At 37.6% G+C, this 18,972-nt stretch overlaps 1 long non-coding RNA gene across 1 annotated transcript in view; it reads right to left on the reverse strand.

Moving 5' to 3' along the window:
• Positions 1–648: 648 nt before the first annotated feature.
• Positions 649–18,972, reverse strand: part of LOC109502682 — a 39,239-nt gene continuing 20,915 nt past the window's right edge. Inside the window, exon 3 of the long non-coding RNA XR_002744645.2 lies at positions 649–906. This is a non-coding gene — a long non-coding RNA (uncharacterized LOC109502682). The remainder of the gene's footprint in view (positions 907–18,972) is intronic.

Here is an 18,972-nt window from a genome sequence, read left to right on the forward strand (position 1 = left end):
TAAACTACCTCTATCAATTAAAAGCATTAACCTCCCCACCTTATTCTCTTTACAGATAAAATATGTAGGAAAAAGGAAATACTGAACAAGTTACTCTTCACTGTTGTCCAAGAAATAATATGACAAATGATGCTCTAGGTCCCCTGGGACTTCTGCATAACAGAAAGGAGTAAAGAGCCAAGCTTTAAGTATTATGCCGTGTTCAAGACAAGACACTATCAAAATTGTTTAATATGGTGAATTAAAACTGTGTATTTATTTATTTATTTATTTTTATTGTTTTTAAGATGCCTGGGGTTCTTTTTTTTTTAAGTTTATTTATTTTGAGAGAGAGAGAGAAAGCACACACATATGCGTGGGGGGGGGGGCGGGGGAGAGAGAGGGGGAGAGAGAATCCCAACCAGGGAGCCTGACACAGGACTCAAATCCATGAGCCATGAGATTGTGACTTGAGCTGAAACCAAGAGACAGACACTTAACTGACTCAATCACCCAGCCTCTCCAAACTGCATATTTAAAAAGGAGGGCAAAAAACAGTATAAAAACCAGCCCCAAATTTACCAAAAAACAAACCAAACTAGGAAGTAGAAAACACTAATGCTATTGTATCATTGTCTACTGTGCTTAACAAATGACCCCAAAACTTGGTGACTTAAAACAATATTTATTTCCATGGTTTTTGTGAGTCAAGAACCTGGTAGCAGCTTAGTTGGGTGGTTCTGGCTCAGGACTTTCCTTCTGAAGACTTGACTGGGGCTGGAGGATCCTCTTCCAAACTCACCCATTAGCCTAATAGCCATTGTCTAACTCCTCACTGGCTGTTCACAGAATCATAAAATGGAGACTTCCATCGGACTGCTTTGTGTCCTCACCATAGGGCAGTTGGCTTCCTTCAGAGTAAATGATCTGAGAAAGAGCGCAAGAAGAAAATTAGGATGACTTTCATGACCTGGACAAATACCTTCACTTCTACAGTATTATACTTATTAGAAGACAGTCATTGAGTCCAGTCCATGCTCAAAGTGAGGGGACTTCACCTCTGCCTTTTAGGAAGAGGCTGTCAAAGATTTTGTGGATACATTTTTAAACCACTGTACAATAAGCTTTTAAAACTAAGGAATTGGGGGTATAGTAGGGACACCATCTTCTAGAATAGCAGAGAAGCTGGATACACAAGAAAGCTCTGCACCCAACTTCATTGCCACCCCCAGAAACTGGAGAAGAGTCAACAAAATCCTGACCGTTCTCACTAATACTCCCAAATCTGAAGAGAGATCTATAGGGAATGTGTATGTATCTCTCTTTGATCTTCTGACTGAGGAATAATAGGAATGGATATGGAGAGAAAAAATACAGAAAACAACAACATTACTGACTCTCTCTCTGGAAAGTATTAAAGGCTCCAGGGTTCTAGACTGAATTGGAGAAACAACCCCAAACCCAAGGGTATCTATCAACACTGTTGGTGCTCCACTCACACCCCACCCCCAGCATTCATAATTACTATGTTTGCTTTTCAGGCTTCCAGTTCCAAGCATCTCCAACTCTCTGGGGGCTTTTCTGACCAGCAAGGCTTACTTAGCCTCTTGTAAGGCAGGCAGGAAGTACTTGGGAATTAATGACTCCTCCTAGCAAAGTTCAACCAGTGACTTGACAACAGGTGGGATAAATATCCAATTCTTTCACTCCTTATTATGCTAACTCTGGTATGTGTTCTATGCAGTCTACCAGAGTTCCCTGGTGGAATTGAGCTCCTGATGGCCGCCTGAGTGCTCTACTCCATAGCATGCTCTGGCTTCCTCCACTTACTGGCTTCCTTTCCTTCCCTCCCTCACTTTTCCACTTCCTTACCAGTGCTTCCTGGGGTCGTCTCCCAAATAAACCACTTCTACTCATTTCCTTGCCTTGGGTTGAGCTTTTGTGGAAACCCAACCCACAAACCATGAACCACTGAAAAGAATAGAATATACACTCAGATGAAAAGTATGAACTGTGGCATAGAACAATTAATAAAATCCCAAAAGAAAGAGTAGAACCCAGGTAGTGTCAAAGAGAACATATTCATCATTATCTGTAGTATGATTCTATTTTATAAAAGTACTCTTCTCTTGCTCCCCATCCACCCAACCAGCCATCTACCATCCATCTCTTATTCCCCTATCTATAGAGATGCATAAAAAGATGTCTAAAATCATGCTTTTCTAATGTTAAGTTTAATTATCTCTAGATGGTGCAACCTGAAGTGTTTTTAACCTTTACTTTTGTCCTTTTCTACAGGGTACACATTCTATAAAATAAGCATCTTCCATTTTTACAAAAACAATAATGATTTTTATTCTTTAAAAAACAAAGACTACAGACAAATACGCTAGGAGGTGAACCAGAGTATTTCATTCTAGATGGTGTGAGTATACATTTTCTTCTATGACTTTTTATATTTTTAGTGAGAAATGATTTTCTCTTCCTCATCTCTACCAAATCAGTAATGTGTTTTTAAATTGAAAATACAGTGTTGATGAAAGGCAGCAAAATAAGTTGTATATATTACAGAGCAGGGAGGAGGATACTGGAAAGCTGTAAATTGGTAAGTTGGTAAAACCTTTCAGGAAGGTAAATTAACAATATAAATCAGAGGCTTTAAAAATATCTATGCTTTTGATCTGGTAATTCTGCTTCTACATAGATAGCCTAAGGCAGTGTTTCCCAACACTGGGTCCCAGCATCAGAATCACATGGGCCTCTCTAAAGATGCCTGAATCAATATCTCTGATTCGGACTGAGATATGAGAATTTGGCTATAACAAGATCTCCTGATAATTCTTATATACACTAAAGCTTAAGCCCTACTGACCTGAGCAAATGAGATTCATTCATTAATGCTTACTGAGTCCCTATTAAGAATCAGGCTCAATTCTATGCACTGGGGACACATCTGTAAATCTATAAACAACACAGAAAAAGTCATTGTGCTCATGGAGCTTATCTTTTTTACTCAAAAATTTTATATCAGTATATTCATTATAGTATTATTTATGATAAATACCATAGGAAATTCTCAGTGATATTCAAAGAATGGCATGGGAAGCTATTCACCATGTGTTGTCAGAGGAAAATAGCCATGATCCCTTCTTAAAAATATACACATGTATTGATAAAAAAGAGTAAAGGGAAATATATACACGAGAATATTAATCTTTATGGGGCACCTGGCTGGCTCAGTTGGTAGAATATGTCACCTATTAATCTCAGGGTTGTGAGTTCAAGCCCCACATTGCAGGTGGAGCCTACTTAAAAAAATGTGTGTGTGTGTGTGTGTGTACATACATACACACACATAATCTTTATTTTCTCTGAAAAATAGTATTATAGATTATTTTTATTTATACTTTTTGGTATTTTCTAAATTTCTGGAATAAACATAAATTACTGACATAATAAAAAGAATATGTAATGTTGAAAAAATTTATTTAAACACCAGGGGAAATGCAAAATTTCCCTATGCTAGGTCGATCTTTTAAAATATGTTCTGATTTAACAATATCAGTACACAGTTACTCTTATTTATGAACTGAACCCTAGAACTTTTGATTCCATTTTGGGGGCTGTTCATTTCCTATTTCAGGTTTAAGGAGATGAGCTTTCAAGTGTTTTGTGTTTGGCTAGCTGATGAACCCTAAGTACTGTCTAGCTGTAACAAATGGAGAGCTCAAGAAGATTCTTTCTTCTTAAATTTTAAACAGTTGTTGCTTTTTCTGGATTTCAAATATAATACATAATTTTCATATAAGAATATTAAGAAAAATATAAAATATAGAAAGAGAAAATTAGCCACTCCCCCAACCCCAAGAAAACCATTTTAATTTTTTTTTTCAACGTTTATTTATTTTTGGGACAGAGAGAGACAGAGCATGAACGGGGGAGGGGCAGAGAGAGAGGGAGACACAGAATCGGAAACAGGCTCCAGGCTCTGAGCCATCAGCCCAGAGCCTGACGCGGGGCTCGAACTCACAGACCGCGAGATCGTGACCTGGCTGAAGTCCGACGCTTAACCGACTGCGCCACCCAGGCGCCCCAAGAAAACCATTTTAAAGGACTAGATTATATACTTTTGGATTATATTTCCATGTATGAAATACATGTGTTACATGCACACATACACACACACACACACACATACACATATATGTAATTTTATTTGCTTTAATCCTTTACATTCTGTTTTGGGTCACACTAGTACCTTCTACCAAATATCATAGCCATCTTTCTATAAGAAGACATGGACACTTCATCTTTGTAATGGCTATATAAATTACATTGGATGGACATATGTTGATTTATTTAAAGAATTATCATTTAATCTTTCTTATGTTACATTTTATAACTGATGATTATTGCTAATTATATAAGAAATCTACTGATTTGACATGCTTATAGTTATAGCTGGCTTCCTGATTCCTACCTCTCATTGGACCTAATTGCTTTTCTTTTGATTGTCTTAAAATTCCTAGGAAGACAATCATATCATTTAGAGATCATAACACTTTTGTATCTTCTCAATACTTCTCATCCTTTTTCTTCCTGTTGTCTTATGCTTTGGCTAAGACCTCCAGAAGAATAAGTATCACTGAGCATGTCCAGCTATGTAATTTAGGTAAAAGTTGATCTTTTGGGTTCTAGAACTATTTAGAAAGATGGTTATCTAATTAACCTATGTAGACCTGGCCTGAGTGGGCTTGTTCTCAAGTACCACCTTGCTTTCTCTTAATCTGATAATGTATCTTAGAGATGGAGAGTTCCAGGTGGACGTTTTTTTTTTTTTGTTTATTTTTTGAAAGAGAGAGAGCGCCAGCTGAGTAGGGGCAGAGAGAGGGGGAGTGAGGGAGAGTCTCAAGCAGGCTCTATGCCATCAGTGCAGAGCCCAATGTGAGGCTCAATCTCACAAACCATGAGATCATGACCTGAGCCAAGGTCAAGAGTTGGATGCTTAACCAACTGAGCCACTCAGGTGCCCCTCAAGGTGGACATTTTTTAAAATGTTTATTTATTTATTTTGAGAGAGAGACAGAAAGAGTGAGAGCCAGGGAGGGGCAGAGAAAGAGGGAGAAAAAAAAATCCCAAACAGACTCTGCACTGTCAGCGCAGAGCCTGATGTAGGGCTCCATCTCATGAACTGTGAGATCATGACCTGAGCTGAAATCAAGAGTTGGTCACTTAACCAACTGAGCCACACAGGTGCCCCAAGGTGGACATTTTTAACTGCAAGCAGCAAAGGCAGAATGGGGAGGTGGTGGACACACTATGGTAGGTAGTACTAATTTGTAACTCCCAGCCTCAGACATAATCTTGTCCTATTCCCCAATTTCCTATTTCTGCCACCTTCTACCACAAGAGAAGAAAAAGAATTAGGAACCCTCCAGTTCTGCTATTTCACAACCATGTTATCTCCAGGCAACTCGGCTCCTGGCTGGACAGTGGTCATTTAGGAAGGCAGAGCCGCTGCAGTGAGTAGCAAAGAACTTATTAGTATAGCTAGTGCCTCTCCAAGTCGTGGTGGGAAAGATAACCAAACATGAAGATTTTGGTAGAATTACTGGTGTTCTTAAGCTAATCTAGAAAGTTGTTTTAAATTGAGTGGGAGATGGTTTTTAAAAATTATTTCCACTTAATTCTAGTTTGCAGCCTAGAAAACTGGAATTATTATGACTTTAGGGAGAAAAAAGCAAAGACTATTTGAGGTCAGCACAATACTGTCACTATCCAAGTTGGAAAAGTTGGAAAGCTATGCTGTTTTTTCTTAGTCTCATCTTGTTCTCAGTAATTGCTTCCTTTCAACCATAAAGTTGTTTAGTGTAGGAGAGATATTCCAAGGCTTCTCTTTATATTCACTGCTGCAAGATCCCATTTTAGCATAATTACAGTCTTGGAGTTGCAGAGACAGGCTCACTCTATCTAGCTGTGCAGCTGGCTTTCTCAAATGACAATAGGATGCTCACCAGCTTAGCAACGTCCAAGGCTGGGAGCCAGGGGGAGGCCCTCATGCTGAAATTTTGCCCTTGCTTTGTCTGTATTTCCTCCGTGAAAATGGGGAAATGGCTTAGAATATTAAAAAGGCACAAAGTTGTGTTTTTTTAATTCTTTCCGGGCTTTTAAAGGGACGTGCTGAGTTTTGAATGTGGATTTTTAGTATCCCAAATCAGAGATTATTCATCTTTACATCTCCAACTTATATTACTGATCAAAAAAAACAACAACGACAAAGAAAAACCAATTTTGCGCTGCTTTTCTCTTCTCCTTGTCCTTCTTCTTACATTTCTTTTTCCTTTTTGTGGGAAGATTAAAGAAAGTCTAAATTTGCCTGCCTCCTTTACCTGCAGAGTGACTCCACATTGGCTTGACTCCTTGCTATAAAAATTATTTTCAGGTTTGAAATAATCAATAACTGTTCACGTTCAACCTTCATATCTCTAGAGACTTCTGCTTACATCTACACTGACTTTCTTGCTTCTCAATAAAGACCAGACCCCCCCCCCTTTCTTCTACCCAGCTTACCCAGATGTATTGCCTGCTGCCCCCACATTCTGTTTATTCTTCCTTCACACAAATTCTTATACCTTTCTATTCCACTTATCACAGCCTTAGTTCAAATCTTTATATCTCTTTTCTGAATTATCACAAAACATTTCCTAAATGGTCCATCTACTTGTAGGCTCTCCTTATCCAAACTCTTTTAAAGGTTTCAGATCAACTTTCTTACAGAACCACTACAAAAGAATGAACGAGAAGGCTTATAAACCATTCCTTATGTGTCAGGGGCCAAAAGAGACATTGGAATGCTTGGATGAAAGACACTTTCATGACTATATTTTCTACTCTGGTCAAATTTGTGTCTTTCCTGGCTTAGGGAAAAGCTCCCTATATCAATGATTTGGGACTCTGGAAATGTCTGGAGATATTTTTGATTGTCCCAATCAATGGGGTGGAGAAGGGAGCTACTGTCATCTAGTATACATGAGTCAAGGATGCTGCTAAGTATCCTACAATGTACAGGACAGCTCTCCACAACAAAAGTATTACAGTACAAATGTCAGTGGTACCAAGGTTGAGAAACAATGCACATATTAGTAGTTGACTCATTAGTTGCCCTGTCAGTTCAATGCCTCTCTACATGTAATCAAATCCTCCCCATTCTCCAAAACTTCTTCAACTCTGCCTCTCCTAATCAAATTCTTAAAGCACTTTTGGTCTTAAAGCACCTCTCCCAGGGGGTGTATCAAGTGTCATTTTCCTGTGGAGATAGTGCTCTATGTCCCATGTGCCCTACCTTGTCAGGGTATTGCTATAAGTCACTAAGCCTATATTCTACTTTATTGTCCAAAGCACCAAATACATGGCCCTCCATATGTTACCCAGTTAGTAAATACTTGTAACTCAGAAGATGATCCCATTAGCCAAGAAATTGGAAGTTGAAGGGGTCAGAGAAGATCTACTGCAGAGTTGCAGGGGCGCCTGGGAGGCTCAGTCACTTAAGCATCCAGCTCTTGATTTCAGCTCAGGTCATGATCTCACAGCTCATGAGTTTGAGCCCTACATTGGGCTCTGTGCTGACAGCACAGAGCCTGCTTGGGATCTTCTCTCTCCCTTTCTGCCCCTCCCCTGATTGCATGTGCATGCTACCTCTCTCTCTCTCTTTCAAAATAAATAAATAAGCTTTATCTGCAACAATCTCATTAAGAACAAAGCTAAGAGGGGGTGCTTGGATGGGTCAGCTGGTTAAGCATCTGACTCTAGATTTCAGCTCAGGTCATGATCTCACGTTTTGTGGGATGGAGCCCCATGTCAGGCTCATCAGCACAGAGTCTGCTTAGGATTCTTTCACTCTCTCTGTCTCTCTGCTCCTCCCCCACTGCCTCTCACTCTCTCGAAATAAATAAATGTAAAAATTTTTTTTATTTAAAAAAATTTTAAATTAAAAAAAAGAACAACGCTAAGAGAAATGAGAATGTAGATAAAGAAAGGGACAGAACCACAGGAAGTACTGTCTAGAATGAGAAAGTTAGAATGTGCACTTAATCAGACTTTTTTCTATTGTGGTAGGATATACATAACAAAATTTATCCTTTTAAATATTTTTTTATGATTTTTTATTTTTAAGTAATAAATGTGGGGCTTGAACTCACAACCCTAAGTTCAAGAGTCACACACTACTGAATGAGCCACCCATGCCTTCCTCATTTTAACTATTTTAAGTATACAGTTCAATGATATTAAATACATTCATTTTATTGTGTAATCATCACCACTATCTATCTCCAGAACACTTTTAATTTTATAAAAGTGAAACCCTATACCCACTAAACAATAATTCCCCATTTTCCGCTTCCTCCAACCCCTGGGAACCACCATTCTATTTTCTGTCTCTATAAATTTGACTATTCTAAGAACCTCATATAAGAGGACTCATACAGTATTTGCCCTTTTGTGACTGGGTTACTTAACTTAGTGTAATGTCTTCAAAGTTCATCCATGTTGTAGCATGTGTCAGAATTTCCTTCTTTTTTAAGGCAGAATAATATTCCCCTCTATGTATATACCACCTTTTGTTTATCCATTCATTGTCGATGGACATTTGGGTTGCTTACACCTTTGGTTATTGTGAACAATGCCTCTGTGAACATGAGTGCATAAATCTCTTCAAATCTCTGCTTTTACTTCTTTTGAGTACATGCCCAGAAGTGGAGTTGCTGGATCATTTGGTAATTCTATTTTCAAATTTTTTGAGAGATTACCAACTATTTTCCACAGCAGCTGTACCATTTGATATTCCCACCAACAGTGCATGAGGATTCCAATTTCCCCACATCTTTGATAACACATTTTATCTTCTGTTTTGGGGAGTTTTGTTTTAATAACAACTATCCTAATGAGTGTGAACTGGTATCCTATTGGGGTTTTGATCTGTATTTCCTTAATGACTAGTGATGTTGAGCATCTCGGCCGTCTGTGTTTCTTCTTTGGAGCAGTGTCCATTCAAGTCCTTTACCCAGTTTGTTCAGTTTTTTTAACGTTTATTCATTTTTAAGAGACAGAGCATGAGCAGGAAGAGGCAGAGGGAGAGGGAGACACAGAATCTGAAGCAGGCTCCAGGCTCCAAGCTGTCAGCACAGATCCCGATGTGGGGCTCAAACTCACGAACTGTGAAATCATGACCTGAGCCGAAGTCAGATGCTCAACTGACTGAGCCACCCAGGCGCCCCTACCCAGTTTTTTTTTTTAAAGCAGGTTGTTTGTTTTGTTGCTGTTGAGTTATAGGATTTCTATATACATTATAAATATCGATCTTTTTTATCAGCTATATGATTTGCAAATATTTTCTCACATTCCTTGGGTTACCATTTCACTCCGTTAATAGTGTCCTTTGATGCGCACATGTTTTAATTTTGATGTAGTGCAATTTAGCTATTTTTTCTTTTGTTGCTTGTGTTTTAGTATCATATCCAAAAAAATTATTGCCAAATCCAACATCATAAAGATTTTCTTCTATGTTTTCTTCCAAGAGTTTGCAGTTTTTGCTCTTACATTTAGGTTTTGATCCATATTGACTGAATTTTTGTATATGGTGTAAAGTAATGGCCTAACTTCAATCTTTTACATGTGGATATCCAGTTTTCCCAACACAATTAATTGAAAAGACTGTCCTTCCTTCATTCCATGGTCTTGGCATCCTTGTTGAAAATCATTTGACCATATATGAGAGGGTTTATTTCTGAGCTCCCTATTCTATTTCATTGGCTTATATGTCTGTCTTTAGGCTAGTGCCATACTGTTTTGATTACTGTGGTTTTGTAGTAAGTTTTGAAATCAGAAAGTATGAGATGTCCAATTTTTTTCTTCTTTTTCAATATTGTTTGGCTATTTGGGGTCCCTTGAGATGCCACATGAATTTTAGCATGGATTTTTCTATTTATGCAAATGATGTTGTTGGGATTTGATAGAGATTGCATTGAATATATAGATCACCTTGGGTAGTAATGACATCTTTTTTTTTTTTTTTTTTAATTTTTGAGACAGAGAGAGACAGAGCATGAACGGGGGAGGGTCACAGAGAGAGGGAGACACAGAATCTGAAACAGGCTCCAGGCTCTGAGCTGTCAGCACAGAGCCCAACGCAGGTTCAAACCCACAGACCGTGAGATCATGACCTGAGCCGAAGTCGGATGCTTAACCGACCAAGCCACCCAGGTGCCCCAATGACATCTTAACAATATTACATCTTCCCATCCATCACCACTGGGTTTCCTTCCATTGATTTGTGTCTTCTTTAATTATTTCATCAAGGTTTTCTAGTTTTCAGTGTTTAAGTCAACCAAATTCTTTTTTTAAAGAAATTATTTTGCAAACAATACAATAACAACAGTTTTAGAAATTTAAAAGTAGAAGTTATTCATTTCAAATCTCACTTCCCAATAGATCATTTGGCCTAACTTTTCCCATGTATTCTTCTAGTCTTATCTGCATGTATATATCATTTCAACATAATCATAAATCATCACATGAATCCAATTTTGAACCTTGTTTTCTATAATTATTATATTCTACTTATTTTCCATGCAGTCATATAGTGACTTCAACAGCTGAGGGTGCTGTACCAACAGTGGATTCTATCCAGAGGATGAAGTATAGTCAGTGGCCTGAGGCTTAGAATAGGAGTAGAAATGGAAATCCTCTTTTTTTTTTAACTTCCACTAAGTAGTGGAAATAAATACTTACTAAGCACAACAAAAACAAGAGTTTTAAAGATTGCTCCAGAGAAGCTGTTTTGGTGGTTAAATGAGAATAGTCACAATTCAAGAAAAGGTATTGGCTGACTTTACTAGTGCCTCCTCTGAATATTTTCTAATCCTAGTTCTAACATGTAGCATTTAACATTTGGAATCCATCTTGAAAGACAAGAGACCCAAAGCATCAAGAGCATTTATTTGCTACACTTATAATGGCAGATGATTGAAATATTCATATCCATCTGTAACTTTTAGTTACTCAGTTTTCAATAGCTGCTTAGGAATTCTATGAAACTGCATATAAGTTTTGAATATGAATGCAAATAAGTTTTTTTATATGAAAAGCAATTTTAGTGATATTTGGTTTTATCACCTTTCTTGGAATGAAAAACTAAGTTGATGGTGATGAGCGTTGAATTGTGAGGTATGAATTTGTAAAGACAGGTTTTGGAAGGCTTGCCATGCCAAAGTTTATAATCAGAGTATGAACTTGCCCCTTCAGTGAAAGCCATCTGTCTCCTAGAATTCTCTCTCCTCAAGTAGTTAGAAGAAGCCTGTACACACTTGACTCTACCAATGAAAACCCACAGCTTCACCTCTTCTTTTACAAGTGTATGCCATTTCTTGGATGAATTTGAGGACTGCTGAAATGTAAGCATGCGTCTTAGAGTCTTCCTTTCTCTAGCTGCCTGCTACTCCCTCTTTTTTTTCTTAATTTCTGGTCAGACTTACAAAAGATATTATGAACAAAAATCCTCATAGGTCTCCTTCTCCTCCTTCTTCTCCTTCTCCTTCTCCTTCTCCTTCCTCTTCTTCAATTCTTATGGCAATTTTAAAGCTTCTTATATAAATATCCTATTAAGTCACATTTTTCTACTGTGACCACTTTCTCTAGGTTCAAGAATTGGAACATTGGTAAAACACTTATAATGTTCCTTTTAATTAACTTCTAATGTTTGCTTTCCCACTCAGTTTAAAATTAAATATTTTTTATACGGGAATATATTTTTGCAGTCCTGGATTAAAACTTAACTCCCAGAGACCAGCCCTGAAAAATCTGAGACCTTACTTAAGAGGTTAAAATAATAAATACCCAATGAACAGCTACTGGAGAACTGGTTAGTTTAACTTTTTAGGCTGGGTGCCCAAGGTGGGCTGCTTCCATCTGTAGGGCACACACACCTTATTGTAGAGTGCAGAATGCACACATTTTAGCTAGTCACTTTCAACATATGCCAGGGAAGTAGATAGCTCCATTAGGCAATGTCAGAGAAGATAAATGTATCCAAATTACTTGCCAAAAATGCTTAGTGAGCATCAGAGAGATGGGTTCTGCTTTCCAAATTATTAAGCAGACTATTCAGAAGTACTGAAACATTCATTTTTCATTGCAGATTGTTGACTGGGAGCCGGAGACAGCTGTCTTCCTCTGATGCCCCATGGTAATGCCCACAGGAACTTTCTCCCTTCAGCATTCAACACGCTAAAAGGTGTGAAAGGATATGCATCATTTAGCAGCACCGACATCTAGGATTTGACTGGAGAATTTTAGGCACAGAAGCCTATGGATCCTGGAAGGTCAGTTGTCTACCTCTCGATGAATTTGTTTCAGTAATATCAACTTGTCTGGTTTTCTCTGCACACACAAAAAAAGCTGAAATAAATTACCACATTCTCAGGGTCCCTCAGTAGCTCAGATGGTTAAGTGTCCAATTTCAGCTCAGGTCATGATCTCATGGTCCATGAGTTCGAGCCCCAGGTTGGGCTCTGTGTTGACAGCTTAAAGTCTGGACCCTGCTTCAGATCCTGTGTCTCCCCCTCTCTCTCTGCCCCTTCCCTGCTCACACTCTGTCTCTCTCTCTCTGTCTCTCAAAAATGAATAAGTGTTCAAATTTTTTTTTTTATTCAGATTTCAGATTCTCATCCCAGGTAGGGCCTGGGAACATGCATTTTCGCAAACAACGAAATTTTGATGCAGGTGATCCCATCACCTCTCATCTGAGGCACACTGCCTGAGGAGCAAGCAGAGCACCCCCTCGAAGTGCCCCTCAGAGGACCTGAGCTCTCTTCTCCCCCTTGGGGAAGGATGAAATGAGCATCTACACTCCTTCAGGATTTTAGGCAGAACTACTCATAAAAAAGAATTAAGAGCAGTTAGTAGCATTATTTTGACATATGTCAACTTAGTCATCTTCTTTTCTCATTCTGGTATTTCTTCAATTTTTCTCCAAGAAGAAATGAATTGTTGGCTCCAGCTCTAGATCTCAGTTATTATTTTACTATTTTTCACTAAAGAGCAGAAAGCTATCCACCGTGGCCGCTATGTTTAGGCAACAGTTCAATTATCATATGATTATTCCTTTATTAGTAACTAGTAGTGAGGGACTAGAACTCTAGCTAGCTAACTTTTCCCTTCTGACCACTAGACACTTTGAAGAGAAAGCATATAATAGGAAATAATAGGAGGTATAGGGGCATTCTCTGTTTGAAACCACATCTTAAGAAACTTGGATAAAATAGGTGAAGTTCCTCTTCAATGCTTTTCTTATTGACTTGGAACTCCCCACCTTCTCATCCATTTCTTCTTGAGAAGACCTAAGTGTTTCTCTGTTTGCTACCACCCGGGTGCCCCTCAAAAGGGGCCTCTAGCTAAAATTTTCTCCTCCTTCCTGTATATCACAATGTGTTCTCCTATAAAGCTTTAACTATTCATGTATCAATATCAATGCAGAAATCAATTTTTATTGTTACCAAACAGAATCTAGCTGCACATCAAAGGAATAACACACTCAGGCCAAGTGAGCTTCATTCTAGAGATGCAAAAGTAAATCAATTTTAGGAACTCTATTAACTTAATTCATTTTAATATATCTGAGAAGAGTCACCTAAGATCATTTCCACTGATGCTAAAAATGCTCTTGAAAAAAATGTACATCTGTTCTTCAGAAAAACTCTCAGTCCTCAACATGATTGAGTAGATCTGTCTTAGCCCCAGAGCCGTCATCATACCTAATGGGGGGCTACTAGAAACATTTTCACCAAAGTCAGATAAACAAAGGATATTTATTTACTCTTAACTCTCATAAGTCACTATAGGAAAATAACTTTCATGGATTTTGGTATTGAACCACCAAAGTTCAAATGCCACCTAGGACCTATGAGACTGTGGGAAATTTACTTACTATTTCTGTGCTGAATTTCCCTTTCTGTAAATGTAGACAATGATGAGACTTACTTCTTAAGGCTGCTTGCTAAGAGGTGTAAATAGATTGACAAGTATAAAGTACTTATACACTACAAGGCATATAAATACTCAATAACTTTTTACTATCATCATTATTATTTAACATTATTTTTTGAGGTACTAGACAAGTAGACAAACCAAACAGATAGGAGAAGGGAATTTAGAGGTATTAAAAGGAAAGATCAAATTATCTACATTTTCAGTTACTGTAATTATAAAACTGGGAAATCTAAGAGAATCTCCTGAAAAACTACCAAAAACCAATAAGAAAGTTCTATAAATAGTAGAGTATAAAATTCACATTCAGAAATCAATAGACACCATGTATATGAAGAAAAATTAAATTTTAAACTTTATTCATTTTTTTTGAAAGAGAGAGCAAGCAGGGGAGGGGCAGAAGGAAAGGGAGAGAGAGAATCTTAAGCAGGCTCCACACCCAGTGTAGATCCCAACAACTGTAAGATCTGACCTGAGCCAAAATCAAGAGTCAGATGCTTAACCAACTGAGCCTCCCAGGTGTCCTGAAACTTTAATTTTAAAAAAGGCATAGCATGTTCCTAAAGAAGAAGACTCAGCATCATAAAGATGTTAATCCCCCCTCAGTTAATTTATAAGTCTGTCACTATCACTAATAAAATGCAAGGAATATTTTTAACTAGATAAGCTGATTCTAAATTTCATATGCAAAAACAATCATTCAGGAAGTTCCAGGGAAATTCTGGAAAAGAAGAGAGTAAGTGGCCATTTGTTCCAGCAGATATTAAACATTAGAAAGTCTGTCTTTCAAAAGTATATACTAGCACACACATAGATTAACTGAATAGAATATAAACCTAGAAATGAGCCTACACACACACACACACACACACACACAAACACACACACACACACAAGAATTTAAGGTACAAAAAAGTTGTCATTAGTATCAGCTGGGAAAGGTGGAACTATTAAATTTTTTTAGACGGTGATGTGGTAATAATATAGCCATCTATGAGAAAATAGAAATAGATCCTGTCAAGAATTGTGACAAGCCTGAGATCGTACCCAACAAGTTAGCCTGCTAGGGTTTCAGAGATGCTCTCAGAAGACAGAGACTCCTGGGTCAAAGACAAAAGAAGCATGAGCTCCATAATGGCATCAGTTCCCCTTGCTCCTTAAGTACCCTGAGAGTGGTGCAGAGATTGGCCCGGGGGATGCCCCACACAGTAGGTTGTGTCACAGGGTGAGGAACTTTGAGTTTAGGAAACTTTCCATCTCATAAGGGGACTGCTAGCAAACCTATCTAACCTAGAGGGAAACATCTTTATTATCCTGACAGCAAAGAAATCTGCCCTTTGACCTGGAGAGAAATATTATTTCTATCTCCCAAGGCTGATCACTACATAAGCATCCCTGCAAAGAGAGTTCAGAACGAAAGTTGTTGTAAGATGCACAGATATTTGAGAGTTCCATGGACAACTGACTCGCAACAGATCCACACCTTTCCTCATCTACCAAGATAAATCCAAAATGGTTCAAAAACTTAAACGTTTACAAAAAAAGGAGGGTGCCTGGCTGGCTCAGTTGGCAGAGCATGGGAATCTTGATCTTAGGGTTGTGAGTTTGAGCCCCATGTTGGGTGTAGAAATTACTTAAAAATAAAGTCTTTTAAAAAAGGAAACAATAAAAGAACCATAGAAAGAAAGAATACTCAAAATGGCAGAGACCTTACTAAACTATGATGCAAAAATATTATAACATAATTTTAAGGGCATGCTAAAATCACCAAAACAAAGTCAAGAAACAAACTGGGGAGGAGAATTTACAAGTCATATCAGAAACACTGAGCTAATTAACCTAATACAACTGTTATAAATAAAATGCTAAGTGAAAAACCAAAGCCCAACAGAAAAACAGACAAAAAAGAAAAACCATTCACCAGAAAAGAAAATACAGATGTTTCTTAAACATATGAAAAGATTTTCAATTTTACTCAAGAACAGCCTACTAAAATTACAATAACATAATATTCTTCACCTTTTCAATTGGCGCAACATAAAAATATCCTAATACACTATATTGGTGGCATGGAGAAAGAATTAGGACAATCTCTATGAAGAGAAATTCGACAATACTACCAAAATTAGAAATGTGTATGTTCCTTGCAAGTCCATTTCTAGGAATTTACAGATACACCAGTACACATGCAAGTGTATACAAATGAGATTCACTGCAATATTGTTGGTAATGGAAAACTATTGGAAGTAACAAATTTCCACCAAAAAGGGATTTGTTAAATAAATTATGGCACATCCATATATATAATGCAATACTCTGCAACTATAAAAGAGAATTAGGAAACTCTATGTGCAGATATGGAAAAGATTTCTAGGATATAAAGTTTTTCAAGTCGATACAGAAGAGTGTATGCTATATGTTGCAATTCCTCTTTTTAAAAAAGGGGAGGACAAATTTACATTTGATTATATAAAATGCATCAATAAAGATACATGAGAAATTAATAATAGTGACTGCCTTCAGAAAGGGGAACTGAGTGGCTGGGAAAGGATGTCTTTCCACTGTATATCTTAATCAGTCAGGATTCAGTTACAACTAAAAGAAACCCCCTGGCTAGTTTTAACAGAAGTGCCTTTAAGACAAAAATTTAGATTCTTACAAAACTCACTGGAAATGCTGGAAGAGCAGACTTTAGAATAGCCCCCCCACCCCTCGCCAAAAAAAAAAAAATGCTCCTAGAGAAACACCAAATGCTCAAGGAAACTGCTGACTCTTCCACTCTCAGGAAACCGGGGTGAGGGCAGTGAGGGAGAGAAATTTATGGACTTGACTTCTGGTTCCAGGTTCATCCAGCTTAGTTTCATTCCACAGATCAGAAGGCAGAGTCAGAGCCACTACAGCTGACTAGAGGAGAACTTGGGCTTAGCTGCAACTTAGCTGATACCACTCTCATCAGCTAAATGGATGACTGACATGCCATTTCTTGCCCCAAATAATTTATTTCCAAATTCAAATTTTATAAAAGTCGGTCTGATTGGTAAATCTAACTCGTATATGAAACTGTAGTTTCAAGGATCTATTTAAATACAGTTTTCACTTTTCAGCCTGTACCTTATAGAAAGTTGGCGTACAGGCTGAACAAGCCCATCTATTGGATTTACTACAATATTACTTTTTAAATTTTGAAGCACAAAAATGCATTAACTATTTTTTATTCTTATTTTTTTTTTGAGAGAGAGAGAGAGAGCAGGAAAGAGAAAGAGAATCTCAAACAGGCTCCACGCTCAGCATGGAGCCCAAGGCAGGGCTCGATCCCACGACCCTGGGATCATGACCTGCACTGAAACCAAGAGTCGGATGTTCAACTGACTGAGTTACCCAGGTGTCCTTGTGTTAGCTGTTCTTAAAAATTAAAGTAAAAAATTAAAATCTTACTGAGTCTGGCTTATAACAGCTTATTCATAATCACAAAAATAAAAGTAACCAAGGGTCCCTGTATTAGTTTGTTCAGGCTGCTATAACAAAATACCACAGACTTGGTGGCTTAAACAACAGAAATTTATTTTTTCATAGTTGTGTTATCTAGAAAGTCTAAGATCAAGGTACCAATCAATTCAGTTTCTGGTGAGGGCTCTGTTCTTGGTTTGCAGACAGCCTCATGTCTATGTGATCACATGCTTTTCCTCAATGCGTGTGCTCAGAGAGAGAGAGAGCTCTGGTGTCTGTCTCTTCCTCTTCTTGTAAAGGCACAGCCCTATCAGATTAGGGCCCCACCCTTATGATCTCACGTAACCTTAATTATCTCCTAAAGGCTCTGTCTCTAAATACTGTTTCATTGGGGGTTAGAGTTTCAACATATGACTTTTGGAAGGACACAATTCAGTCTGTAGCAGTCCTTTAACTAGGGAATAAAGAAAGAAAATCTATTACATCCATACAATGAGATACTACTCAGAAATAAAAAGGGACAAATTATTGAAGTATAAAATACCATGGATGAATCTCGAATGCATTATGCTAAGCAACTAAAACCAGATTTAAAAGGCTATATTACTGTATGAGCCTATTTATATGATGTTCTGGAAAAAAAGCAAACATACAGAAACAGAAAACGGATCAATAACTGTTAAGGAACAGAGAAAGGTTTGACACAAAGGGATGTGAAGGAATTTTTTGGTGTGATGGAATTATTTTATATTCTGATTATAGTGATGGTTACATGACTATTTGTATTTGTCAATACTTACAGAACTTTACACTAAAAGAGATAACATTTAAATTATACTTAAATTTTAAGATTAAAAAAAATCCTATTCCGTGTCCTCTACCCTATCAACTAGTCATCATATTGTAAGGTAATAATGTCTAATAATGATATAAAATAGCTCTTCCCTACCAAGTATTTCTTTTATTGCTTTTTGAATTTAACAGAACTTCCAGGAGAAGATAAGATACTGACTTAGCTAAAGACTGAATCTTAATGAAAGTTTAGAGAAAGATTATTTTTTCATTAGAATGCCCTTTGTGATTAAACTCCATTAACAGAAAGTCACTTACTTCGTGTCCAGGCCCACAAACTAATAATAATAAAGTAGGAATCTGTGTAAACAGTCCTGAGCTCTCTTCCTGAGAGCCAGTTTAAAAAAAAAAAAAAAAAAAAGGCATCAGAGGGATTGAGAGAACATGAATCCAACCTGCTGTGTCCTATAGCCACACCTACTCAGAAGAGGAGAGCTAGGTTTCCATTTCTCAGCTGATGTCCTCCCCCTCCCTTCTCTCCATTTTCCCACCATCTGCCTGGTGTCAACACAGCAACCAAATATCATTTGTACCATGTTTTATCATCAATAAAAGAAAAATAAACTGGTGAGCAAAGCCTTTGTTATAACAACATAAGAACATTTTTTTAAACCTCACCAAGCAAGGAAACAACAGATGAAAACCACAATCTCT

The sequence above is a fragment of the Felis catus genome, chromosome A1 (assembly GCF_018350175.1).
Source record: "Felis catus isolate Fca126 chromosome A1, F.catus_Fca126_mat1.0, whole genome shotgun sequence".
Classification (NCBI taxonomy): domain Eukaryota; kingdom Metazoa; phylum Chordata; class Mammalia; order Carnivora; family Felidae; genus Felis; species Felis catus.